At 40.3% G+C, this 12380-nt stretch overlaps 1 protein-coding gene across 20 annotated transcripts in view; it reads right to left on the minus strand.

Annotated features, from left to right (window-relative positions):
* JAKMIP1 (janus kinase and microtubule interacting protein 1) overlaps nucleotides 1–12380 on the minus strand; it is a 254195-nt gene that overhangs the window by 113223 nt on the left and 128592 nt on the right. The gene's annotated exons all lie outside the window — the stretch shown is intronic.

Consider the following 12380-nt stretch of genomic DNA (forward strand, 5'->3'; position numbering starts at 1 on the left):
TTGCCAGTGCCTATTTTCTTGATGTGGCCCAATCACCGCAAGCTGCCAGTTCCTGACTGGTTCCAGCCCCAAGGGAGCAGTTTAGGGAGATGAGTCAGATTGGGAGAGTGGTGCTGGAATTATGGAGAATTAGGAAGCCTCTTTGTTTATGGTGGGGGAATGTTAGGAAGCATCCCAGTGCTTGATGGAGTGGTGGATAACTTATTTGCTTTTTCTATGGTGTGCATATTGTTTCAGAATTTCAAAACCATTAAAATATTATGCTCATTTTATAGATGGGAAGCTGAGGCACAGAGAGATTAAATAACTTGCCTAAATTCACATAGTAAGCCTGTGACAGAGCAGGGAATTGAACCCAGAACTCCTGAGTCTTGGTCCACTGTTTTAACTACAAGACCACCATTCCTCATCTTTCTGCTAGGGAGGTGAGAAATAATCTCTCCTTCAAGGGATGAAGAAAGGAGCAGCAATTAGGAAGGAGGAAAGCTTCCTGTCAGTAGGGTAAGAGTTCAGAGGTGTTTCAGATTGGGCACCTAAAAATTGAGGCATCGAAAAGCACTAGACACTTTTTAAAATGTAGGCCAAGGACTGTAAGGGTTAAAAGCAGTATTCTATCCTATTATATCAATGCACACTGTGATGAAACCTCATTATAATGACACTCAGCAGGTTGCATGAACAGTGATGCTTTTTCTATGTGGAATTATACACTAATTCAGAAAAAAGTCCAGAGGTAAGTTTGCTTCCCCTACAGAAGCATATTTGGCACAGTATAATATATTCCAACATAATCACTGTCAGTAACACACTCCTATCTCCATCACAATGAATGCCACAACATAGTCATGGCATATGATTCTGTAATCTAATGCAAAGTTACGGAGCCGCAGAGAATTCAAAGACCTGTGCTCTTGAATGACACTATAAACATGCATACCACACGGTGCTTCTGCTAGAATGAGGTTATTGCACAGCAGGGAAAAGAAAATCTAACACTGAAAGTGAGTAAAACCACTATTAATGGAATAAACACTGATCATGACTGCAGTATCCAAAGCTAGGCATGCAATAAAGTTCTAAACCAGGTATGTTAGAGCAGGATTTTACTGCACCAACACTATCATCTTACACCAAGAACCTGCCTAATAGATGCAAAGAGAAAATAATATTGCCCCAGAATTATATATCTCATTATTGGAAATAGATCACATCTCTTGGTCTACCTCAATTACGTTTTATCCATATGTAATTGCATCTTCTGTAGCTGATAGGGATGATATTTATTTCCAAGACTGTAATCAACAAATCCAGTTTTCAAACTTCCAGGCTTATGTAAGGCCACCTAGTTCTGCATGTGGGCTAAAAATAAACCTTAGACCTCAGATTGGGTATTCGTTCACCTATCCACTAATCTAAATGCGTGACTTTAGCAAAGCTTTTGATACGGTCTCCCACAGTATTCTTGCCGCCAAGTTAAAGAAGTATGGGCTGGATGAATGGACTGTAAGGTGGATAGAAAGCTGGCTAGATCGTCGGGCTCAACGGGTAGTGATCAATGGCTCCATGTCTAGTTGGCAGCCGGTTTCAAGCGGAGTGCCCCAAGGGTCGGTCCTGGGGCCGGTTTTGTTTAATATCTTTATTAATGATCTGGAGGATGGTGTGGACTGCACTCTCAGCAAGTTTGCAGATGACACTAAACTAGGAGGCGTGGTAGATACACTAGAGGGTAGGGATCGGATACAGAGGGACCTAGACAAATTAGAGGATTGGGCCGAAAAAAACCTGATGAGGTTCAACAAGGACAAGTGCAGAGTCCTGCACTTAGGACGGAAGAATCCCATGCACTGCTACAGACTAGGGACCGAATGGCTAGGTAGCAGTTCTGCAGAAAAGGACCTAGGGGTCACAGTGGACGAGAAGCTGGATATGAGTCAACAGTGTGCTCTTGTTGCCAAGAAGGCTAACGGCATTTTGGGCTGTATAAGTAGGGGCATTGCCAGCAGATCGAGGAACGTGATCGTTCCCCTTTATTCGACATTGGTGAGGCCTCATCTGGAATACTGTGTCCAGTTTTGGGCCCCACACTACAAGAAGGATGTGGAAAAATTGGAAAGAGTCCAGCGGAGGGCAACAAAAATGATTCGGGGTCTGGAGCACATGACTTATGAGGAGAGGCTGAGGGAACTGGGATTGTTTAGTCTCCAGAAGAGAAGAATGAGGGGGGATTTGATAGCAGCCTTCAACTACCTGAAGGGGGGTTCCAAAGAGGATGGAGCTCGGCTGTTCTCAGTGGTGGCAGATGACAGAACAAGGAGCAATGGTCTCAAGTTGCAGTGGGGGAGGTCCAGGTTGGATATCAGGAAAAACTATTTCACTAGGAGGGTGGTGAAACACTGGAATGCGTTACCTAGGGAGGTGGTGGAGTCTCCTTCCTTGGAGGTTTTTAAGGCCCGGCTTGACAAAGCCCTGGCTGGGATGATTTAGCTGGGAATTGGTCCTGCTTTGAGCAGGAGGTTGGACTAGATGACCTCTTGAGGTCCCTTCCAACTCCGATATTCTATGATTCTATGAAACGTAGAAATAGAGACTGATTTAGGCATCCAAATTTGACAACTGGATTTGACTAATTTGACTAATCCCACACTGATTTAAATATATCACAGCTATTTTTTTAGGGATGGAAAAAGAAAGTTCATGGAATCTTGTTAAAACAAAACAAAGAAAAACCAACACTGTCCCATGGATAAATCAGATGCAACAATTTATCAAGACACAGAGTAGTTAAAAATCAGTCTTATTCTACATATATTGTAGGTGAAGGGTAGTTTTTAACCTAAAGTAGTAAAGAGTGTGGTGGCTTCCGAGAGAATTTATTAACAACTGAGAAATTAGTCTTGAAATACATGTTTCCAAACAGCATTTACCCTCAAATGACTGAGCAGAGAGGAAGCCAGCAGAAGCATCAAGGAGGGCCGAAGTTATTTAGGAGCCTACGTCCCATTTTCAAAAATGCCTTTTGGATTTAGTGGCCTAAGTCTCATGGGCAAATTGTTTTTTATTTCAAGAGACAGTTCCATGTATGCATAGACCCATGTACTATAAACTGAAGATGACAAATCTGTCAAGACAGCAGCAGCCTATAAAAAAAGGTGTTTTTCACCCTGGACATCATTGATTTGAACTTCTACTCCACTGGCCTTTGTAAATTAAATCTTTAGCCTATGCATGTAGATCCAACAAAGATGCCAAAGCAATAGTTAGATTTTCGGCAAAAAAATGCAAAAGGTCATTCTTCCTTGACTGTCTTATACATTTTTATGTTAATCTGTATATGTTTAGGTTTAGACAATGTCTGAAAGACAAACATTTTCTTTAACCCACAGACTACACACTTAAAGAATATGCGATTCCAGCTTTGTTTCCCTTTACAAGCCATTTGCATATGTGAAAGACAAAATAAAACAATCAATAGAACTGTTGGGGTCTGTTAATGAAAACAAAGTTTTCATAGTAATCAGAGCTGCAATCAAAACCAGACTGATCAGGCATATAAGTTATATATGTTGTTTTATCCTCTATAAAAATAATTAAAATCCTCACCGTGGCTTGAACTATGTCTATATTATTCTCTCGTTTTAACTTAAATTTTAAAAATACTTCATTCTTGCCATAATGATCCTATACAATATATTGTCAGACATTTAAGTTTCCTACCATGAGCTATTGTCCATTATGATGGCCAGGAGGATGGCCATCCATTTAAGGTCATTTTTAAATCAAGTACAATAGCTTTCCCCAAAAACTAAAATCTCCAGTCTGTATGTTTTATTACACAAAATGTGTACACCAGCTTCACTTATTTTCAGCCAGCACACAAACGGCCTGATCCAATGCTCACTGAAGTCAACAGGAGTCTTTCTATTGAATTCAGTAGGCAATGGCTCAGGCTCTAAATGTGAATCACTCAAACAATAGCAGAGCTCTCACAGTAACAGCAACAGCCATCCTGGATAAACAAGATCACTTTAGGACAACTTTTTGGACTACCAACTTAGAATTCAATTAATAATTATGTCATGTTCAAGGCCTACAAACAGAGAAGTTAACTAAAAACTTAAAATTCTCAGGAAGGCTGCAACATAACATTACTTTAGTTCTTCAAATCCAGAACTTTAACACATAAGAACCAGAGAGAGAGAGAGAGAGAGAAAACAGACTGCTCACTAAGGCTGAGAGGCACAACTCACCCCATCTTGCTCTAAACTGGATCTTTGCACACTGACTGCTGAAATACCTAGATCGCACACTTTCCTCAGAGCCCATAGATTCATAGATTCTAGGACTGGAAGGGACCTCGAGAGGTCATCGAGTCCAGTCCCCTGCCCGCATGGCAGGACCAAATACTCTCTAGACCATCCCTGATAGACATTTATCTAACCTACTCTTACATATCTCCAGAGATGGAGATTCCACAACCTCCCTAGGCAATTTATTCCAGTGTTTAACCACCCTGACAGTTAGGAACTTTTTCCTAATGTCCAACCTAGACCTCCCTTGCTGCAGTTTAAGCCCATTGCTTCTTGTTCTATCCTTAGAGGCTAAGATGAACAAGTTTTCTCCCTCCTCCTTATGACACCCTTTTAGATACCTGAAAACTGCTATCATGTCCCCTCTCAGTCTTCTCTTTTCCAAACTAAACAAACCCAATTCTTTCAGCCTTCCTTCATAGGTCACGTTCTCAAGACCTTTAATCATTCTTATTGCTCTTCTCTGGACCCTTTCCAATTTCTCCACATCTTTCTTGAAATGCGGTGCCCAGAACTGGACACAATACTCCAGCTGAGGCCTAACCAGAGCAGAGTAGAGCGGAAGAATGGCTTCTTGTGTCTTTTCCCATTCTGTATGTGTGAAATTGATTTTTTCTTCCTAAGTGGAGCACTTTGCATTTGTCTTTGTTAAACTTCATCCTGTTTAACTCAGACCATTTCTCCAATTTGTCCAGATCATTTTGAATTATGACCCTGTCCTCCAAAGCAGTTGCAATCCCTCCCAGTTTGGTATCATCCGCAAACGTAATAAGCGTACTTTCTATGCCACTACCAGGCCCACTAGCCTGGAAGCAGGACCAAGAAAACCCTTGAGAATTCAAGGTGATAAATATGTAATTTTAACATTGTTTTAATACACCGCAGTTTAACACACCATAAACAAACACTGACTTTTGAAGCAATACTTTCTACTAAAACCAGGGAGTGAATAGAGCGGTAAACATACCGGCTTTGTACTGACCACACTTGACACAATCATCATTAAAGTCGACAGCAGTTTAGAGGCTATGGTTCACACAATGCATTTCCAAACCAGATTAATGAACGTTCGGTTATATGGCAAACTACACAGCAGGACTAAAATCACACATGATGAAGAAAAGCTTGTACCTTTCCGTAATTACTTTAGAAGCAATGCTAGCTTAATTATACTAAAGAAACTGATACTTTTAAATATACATCAGCTTAAAAAAAATGAATAAAACTATTTATTTTGTAATATTGTAATTTCACCCATTCTAATGTGATTAGTCATATTTTCAGATACAGATGGACTGCAATTTGATAACTTGTGCTGGGATCTCAGAGACATGTCAGTCTTCCCTGCAGATGAGGGACAAAGCTTATCTCTATGCTCCAGGTTATCTTTGCATTGATCCAGCTACCGGCAGTCTGATCAATAAGCTTCCAACATTTTTTCATATGGAAAAGTTTATAGCATGAGTAGATTTGAAAGGATTAGATTTGTATTGATAAAGGTTAGTAAATGTCGATTTCACTGTAGGTACACACACACACACACACACACACAAATATTTCCATCAATAACAACCAAACTTTACAGATAAGCATATTAAGAAAAATGCTGCTTCAGAACTATTAGAGTTTGATTTAAGGATGTTTACTTTGTATATTTTGACAATGTGATGTTGACAATTTGTGTTTTAATGGTTATAAAGTCTCAATTTTTTAATCTCAACATTGTTATATAATTACTGTCCGACGCGCCCCCCCCTCCCTCCCAAATTTTCTGCAACTGTGAAATTTTAAATTGGTAAAAATAAAAAGATGCTTAAAACCCATATTTTTGTGGAATTGTGAAAATTTAAGTTGATAAAACAGAAAAATGGTTAAAAATTATCAACATTATCATGGTCTACACTATACAGTTAGGTCAACGTAAAGCAGCTTATGTTTGACCTAATTATGTCAATGTTCACACTACAGCCTCGTCCGACCAATCTAAGTGCCATACTACACTGATACAATAACTCCACCTCCACAAGAGGTGTAGCACTTCTGTCGGTGTAGGTAGGGCAATGCAGCATCTGTTTTATTTATGCTACTTACATCGCTGTTGACTGTCTTTTCAATTTCACGTCCTGTCAATTTCACAGCACCATCCTAGAACCTAACTACCTTGGCTCCCCACTCCCAGCTGGGCTGCTGCCCAGAGGCTCCCTGCTGAGAAAGCTGAGAAGCTCAGGTGGCTGCCCCCTGCTCCTAGCTGAGAGCCTGTGGAGGTGCACAGAACTGAAAGCCCTGGCCCCATCAGTCGGTGGAAGCACTCCTGGTGAGGACATGCACCATCGACAGAAGGAGGGTAGGGTGGACTTAAAATAGGTCAACTTAGGGCTGTAGTGTAGACATGCCCTAAACCTTAAAGCCAAAAGTTAGAGAATAAGTAAAATATACTCTTATCTTTTAACATGCACCCAGAGCCTTAACTTGATTTCTTACATGAACTTAATTAATAAACCTCTAACTATATGTAACAGGACAGGAAATATCAAATACCCCACTAATGACTAAATCATGGATTCTCTGAAATAAAGGAACATTTATTGGAAATAACCATCCTGAAAAGCTTAATACATTAAAGTATGTGAAATTCTCTGAAATGAATAGTTTTTGACTATGTTGCCGATTTATAATTAACAACATTAGAATGACAACGCCAGAACAGGGATGAATTATCATCTCTCTTTTTTCAACACCTCTCTCCTCTGACCCCCCAAATCAAACCAGTAAAAACTCAATCCTGCTTCCTCTAAAATCAATAACAAAATTTTCAGTAAAAAGAACAGGAGTACTTGTGGCACCTTAGAGACTAACAAATTTATTAGAGCATAAGCTTTCGTGGACTGCAGCCCACTTCTAACATTTTCAGTGAGTTTAATGGGAGCGGAATTGGGCTCTATCTAAACATCGCATCTTGGGCCTGACCTTGCAAATTGATGAGCATCTCCTGTAAGCTATTGTGAATCATCAACTCCCAATGACTTCAGAGGCAATGAAAGGACGCTTAGCACCTGGCAGGATCGGATTTTAGTGTTTCGAACTAAAGATATCCACAATGAATAACACTCCTTCTGTTCTATTAATGTGACATGTACTATTGTTATCTCACTTGAAATTTTATTTTACTGTTCATAGTTTCATAGGGCTTTATCCTGCAAGGTGCTGAGCCCACTAATTTCCTACTGAATTAAATGTGAAAACATTCTGAAATTAACTGTGTGCTATTGGACAGTCAAAGCCAAATTGCAGTGCAGTTCTTCTGGAATTCAAAATATTGTAGGTTTGCAAGCTTGCCCTCCCACCCCATGCAATGGAATTTAACAGGACTTAAACCAATAGGCTTCTACCGAAATGTAAGAGTTTCTATAAAAAGCACTCTAAAACGCCTATACATTTAATAGAAAATTGCCCCTTTTTCTCACCTTTGTCCTTCCCCAGTAACCACCTTCAAAAGGTCCAGTATTACAATAATGCTTCATTTGGGGTCCATCACTTCTACCCTGTTGCTGGCTAGCAGACATTGTTTTCAGTGCCTACCTAGCAGCGACCTTGCCAATGCCAGCTTGAGGGTTGAGGCATTAAGCTGAGGATCTGAACTCTAATAAGCTGTCGCTAGGCCACCAAGAAAGCCTTTGATGAAATGCTGTTTTACATCCACATTGATCACACTGAAACTGTAGCTATTCCAGTCCAATCAAAGAAGCTGTTTTGTTTGATCTTTTCCAAAGGAGTTGGCTTTATGCTGAAAGGAATTGCTCTTGGAAGAGAATCAATCACACACTGTCTGCAAAATGGCCTCCCATGTCTGGAATCCATGGAGAATGAGAAAGCAGAGATTCATCAAGGACGTTGCTTTGGAGTGATTGTAGCATCTCTATCGTGGTGGTATGTGGCACAAGGATGAAGACCAAGTGCCAAGTAAACCAAGCCAGAGTGAAGGACATTCAAAAACCCTACCACATAGGGGAGCAAAGTAGAAAGAGGTACCCCTATGGAATCTAAAAGCTCTCCCCTTTTGTCTCTATATGGGGAATTACTCAGCTCAGCCTTGGGACACTGGATGACATATAGCATACATTGTCAAGAACTGCAGGACGCACTTTAAAATGGAATACCATACTGCTATGGCATTATAGCTGGAAGCAAAAACCCCTGAGTCAGGAAGTTCAAATTGGAAATAGGATGTAAATTTTGCAAATGAGGGTGATTAACCATTGGAACAGATTACCAAGAAATGTGATCAATTATCCATCATCTAGAAGTGGATTATGATGTTCTGGTGCTAAAATGCACTGAGCTACAGAGACCAGAAGGGACATCAGAAGCCACTGAGCCAGCAAACCCTCTATGGAATTTATTAGGACTTAATCCAATAGGCTTCTACAGAAATGTAGCAGTTCTATAAAAATCACTCTAAAAATCCTCTACATTTAATAGAAAATGATACCCTATCTGTAAGATTTTGAACCATCCTATGGGATTTAATTTTTAAAAATGTTATATTCCTGCAACCCAAGCAAGACAGAGCAGAGGAAAGCATTCTGAAGGGTTTACAGACATGGAGCAGTCTCCTTTAGCTGAAGCTACACCCACAATTGGTCAATTCAGTCCATAGTTTAGGAGTGCTCCTGGATTCCTTGCCGGTGTTGAGTGCTCACATACTACAATCTGCCAGTAACACTTTCTACCATCTCTGGTTGTCTAGGAGACCTCATCCCATCCTGGCAAAAAATGGCCTGGCCTCAGTTATTCACACCTTTGTCGTCTCTTGGCTGCCTAAGCGCAATGCAGTATTGTTGGGCATGTAGCACTCAGGCCCGAGAGATCAGCTGGTAGAGAACATTGAGCACATCTCCTCAGCATCACTGGGTACCACAAACATATCAAACCTATCTCCGCTCCTTGCACAGGCTTCCCATAGGATACTGAACCAAGTTCAAGGTCTCAGTCCTTATCTTCAAGGAGCTCAATGGCCAAGATGAAGACCATGGCTGACAACTTTGCTCCTCTGGCAAAATGGAACTTGCTATAGTAAGGGTAAATCTTGTCTGTACAGGAGACAGCTTTTTGGGGTGCACTCCCTCAGAAACTAGGGACCATCACAAATTTCACCGTCTTCCACTCCAAGTGCAAGGCACATTTCTTTGACCTTGCCTTCTTTAACATAACCATATAGCCCCATGCATACATACATAAATAAATATTATATTACATATTTTTAAAATTCCAGAACAAAACACTCCACGGCACATGTCTCTCCCTGGGTAGAGGATTATAGACCACACACACCACAGAACTTAGTCACACTGCTTAATGTTCTCCTGGAAGGCACTCAGATACTACAGTAATAATGAGTATGGTATATGATCCCATATAGAATATCAGAAATAAAACATTAGCCATCTTATAAAATTTAATTTTTATACACAAATCCTACAGAAAATGTTCTATTAAATCCTATAGGACTTTTCTGTAATGGACGCAGCCTGCCCAGCCTCCCATGGCCTCTCCACTATTAACCAGACACCACGTTCAGTGGCCTCCAAACCTGTAGTTTCTACCAGCCACCTCCTTCTCCATGCTTCTATTCCAAACCTGAGGCTAAAAGTGGCAGAAGCAACAGACAGTCCATAAGTTTACAGCTACGCTGCCACCACCTCAGTCCTCCTGATGTCAGAACCCGTACTTTCCATCCCACCATCAGATACCTCCAATTACAACTACCTTGTTGCCACCAATCATGTTTATCTCTCAGCCTTGCCTCACCCTGCCACCCACTTTTATCTATATGACCTTTATCACCATACTTTTCCCACCACATCAACCCTCCTCTGTACTCCTTTCCTCATCAGACCCAACTTCACTGCTCACTTCTCTGCAGCACCCCCAACAAGATGTACACATGCCAACCCAAAACTTCCCTTTCCTCCTCTCCCTATTCTCTCCCATTCTTTATCACTCTCCTTCCTAGTGTCTTTTTGGATTGTAAAATTTTAAGAGAGTCATGTGACAATGTCAAAGAATCACGGAACAAGTTGCTTTATGCTCAAAACTGAAGAAGGGACTTTTACTAAATTAAGGAAAATGGGACCTCTTATTCTCAAAGTCACTGGCCTGTCTCTCTCTGCTTCACTCTGAAGCTTCTTCCTAGACTCTTACTAAGCCCTTGCAGTTGGGCTTCTTACTACAGATCTTAAGAACTGGTACACAATCTCACATGGGGGTATTTATTGTGAGGAACCTAGCTCACCTTTGGGCTAGAATATTATTAGAAATTATATCATACTGCACTGCAATATCATCTAATTTCCTGTTCTCCATCACCTCAAGGTCTCTTTTGGTATTATGACCTTCTCATTATCTCCCTCCTACTGAAAGTGTGGGAGTGTTAATATCTTCCCCCAGATGTACTGGCTTGAATTTTATATTGTTATCCCTAGCAATATTTGTAACGGTTTTCGGTCCCATTGTGTTGCATCTCTATCCATACCACCTCCCAACTTGGTGCTATCTGTGAGTTTAATTAATGTGCTTTATTACACGCTCTTCCTAACAATAAAGAAGTCTGTCAATCCTTGGATCATATACCTTCTCCCCTTCTCTACTGAATCATGTGTTACGGTTCCAGAAATCAAATGATCAAATCTACTGTATTCCCTTCATTTACTAATTTTACATTATAATCAAAATGAGGCTGGCCTTATTTATTCTTTGTAATTTTCTGCTGCTTATTTTTCATATTTTGTTTCCCTTCAGATGCTTACAAGTACTCTCTTGTTCCCCCCTCCCCCACCATTATTTTACTAGGGATTGAGAATGTAGGTTTACAAGACACAAACATACAACTAGCAAATCAGAATATCCATCTTTTTCAATATATCCTGCCTCTAACCACCTGTCAGGTTCAGATACTTCAAGAAAACCCAACAGACCATCATGGAATAACTTACCCAAAGTAGACAGGATACTGGGTTGGATGGACCTTTGGTCTAACCCAGTATGGCCATTCTTATGTTCTTATCCTAGTGGAGAATGACAGGCACACCAAACATTTGCTCAGTATAAGTCATTCTCCTAAGGAGAAGAGGCGCCTAGCTGTGCCCAGATTTTAAGGGGATTAACACATCGCAGGATGGACAGAGCTTGAAGCCCACAGGCTTAGAGTCTGCCATTCAAGAGGGCAGGTCTAACCATCAATCCTTGATCCAGACAAGTAGATATGATCACAGCAGTCATAAGTCAAGATAAATCAGATGAGCTATAAAGGTTTTTAGAGGATTTGTAGAAGCTTTAGCCAAAAACTAAGAATTAGTGGGTCAGAGACTTGCTAGGTTCCATCCTGTTGCCACAGGCGGTCACCCTTTCTTTTATACCTTTGTATGGGAGCATCAGGAGGCACAGGGAACGTGAGAGACCATGATGGACACTGCTATTAAAAAAAAATCCAATCTCTCACACAAGGCGCATGTGCATCTACGGCCAAATCTACACTGACACATACTTGAACTACACTCTTCTCTGCTTTGCCTTTCATTTTAGATATCATCTCACACACACACACACGAGTGAATTTGCAGGAGCCAACAATTTAAGTTGTTCAACAACAAATACAGCCCATTGGGGAGACATACTCTGGTTTGTGATGGCTCAGATAAGATTTGGTTTCACAACAGCCATAGTTTTTTAGTGTATAGAAATATGCTAAAGTTAATTTTTTAAAGTGTCACAATGTAATCTGGGACTGAAATATATCCTCTTAATGATTATACAAGCAGCTAAGAACATTTCTAACTTGTTATCTAATGATGTTAGGAGATAGTTATGTCCCGGGTAAATTTAGAAGATTTTCCTCCGATAAATCATTAATATAACATATGTATACATGTATATCCCTAAATAGAAAGACAGCATATTTAAGGGATTTAAATTAAGTTAAATTTAAGGAATTTAAATTAAGTTAATTAACCTCAAAAGACTGTTTCCTTAGCTAACACTATACAAATTCCAGATGCCACTGAATTGTTTCTTGAG

Source organism: Chrysemys picta, chromosome 5 (genome assembly GCF_011386835.1).
Source record: "Chrysemys picta bellii isolate R12L10 chromosome 5, ASM1138683v2, whole genome shotgun sequence".
In the NCBI taxonomy this organism is placed as follows: Eukaryota; Metazoa; Chordata; order Testudines; family Emydidae; genus Chrysemys; species Chrysemys picta.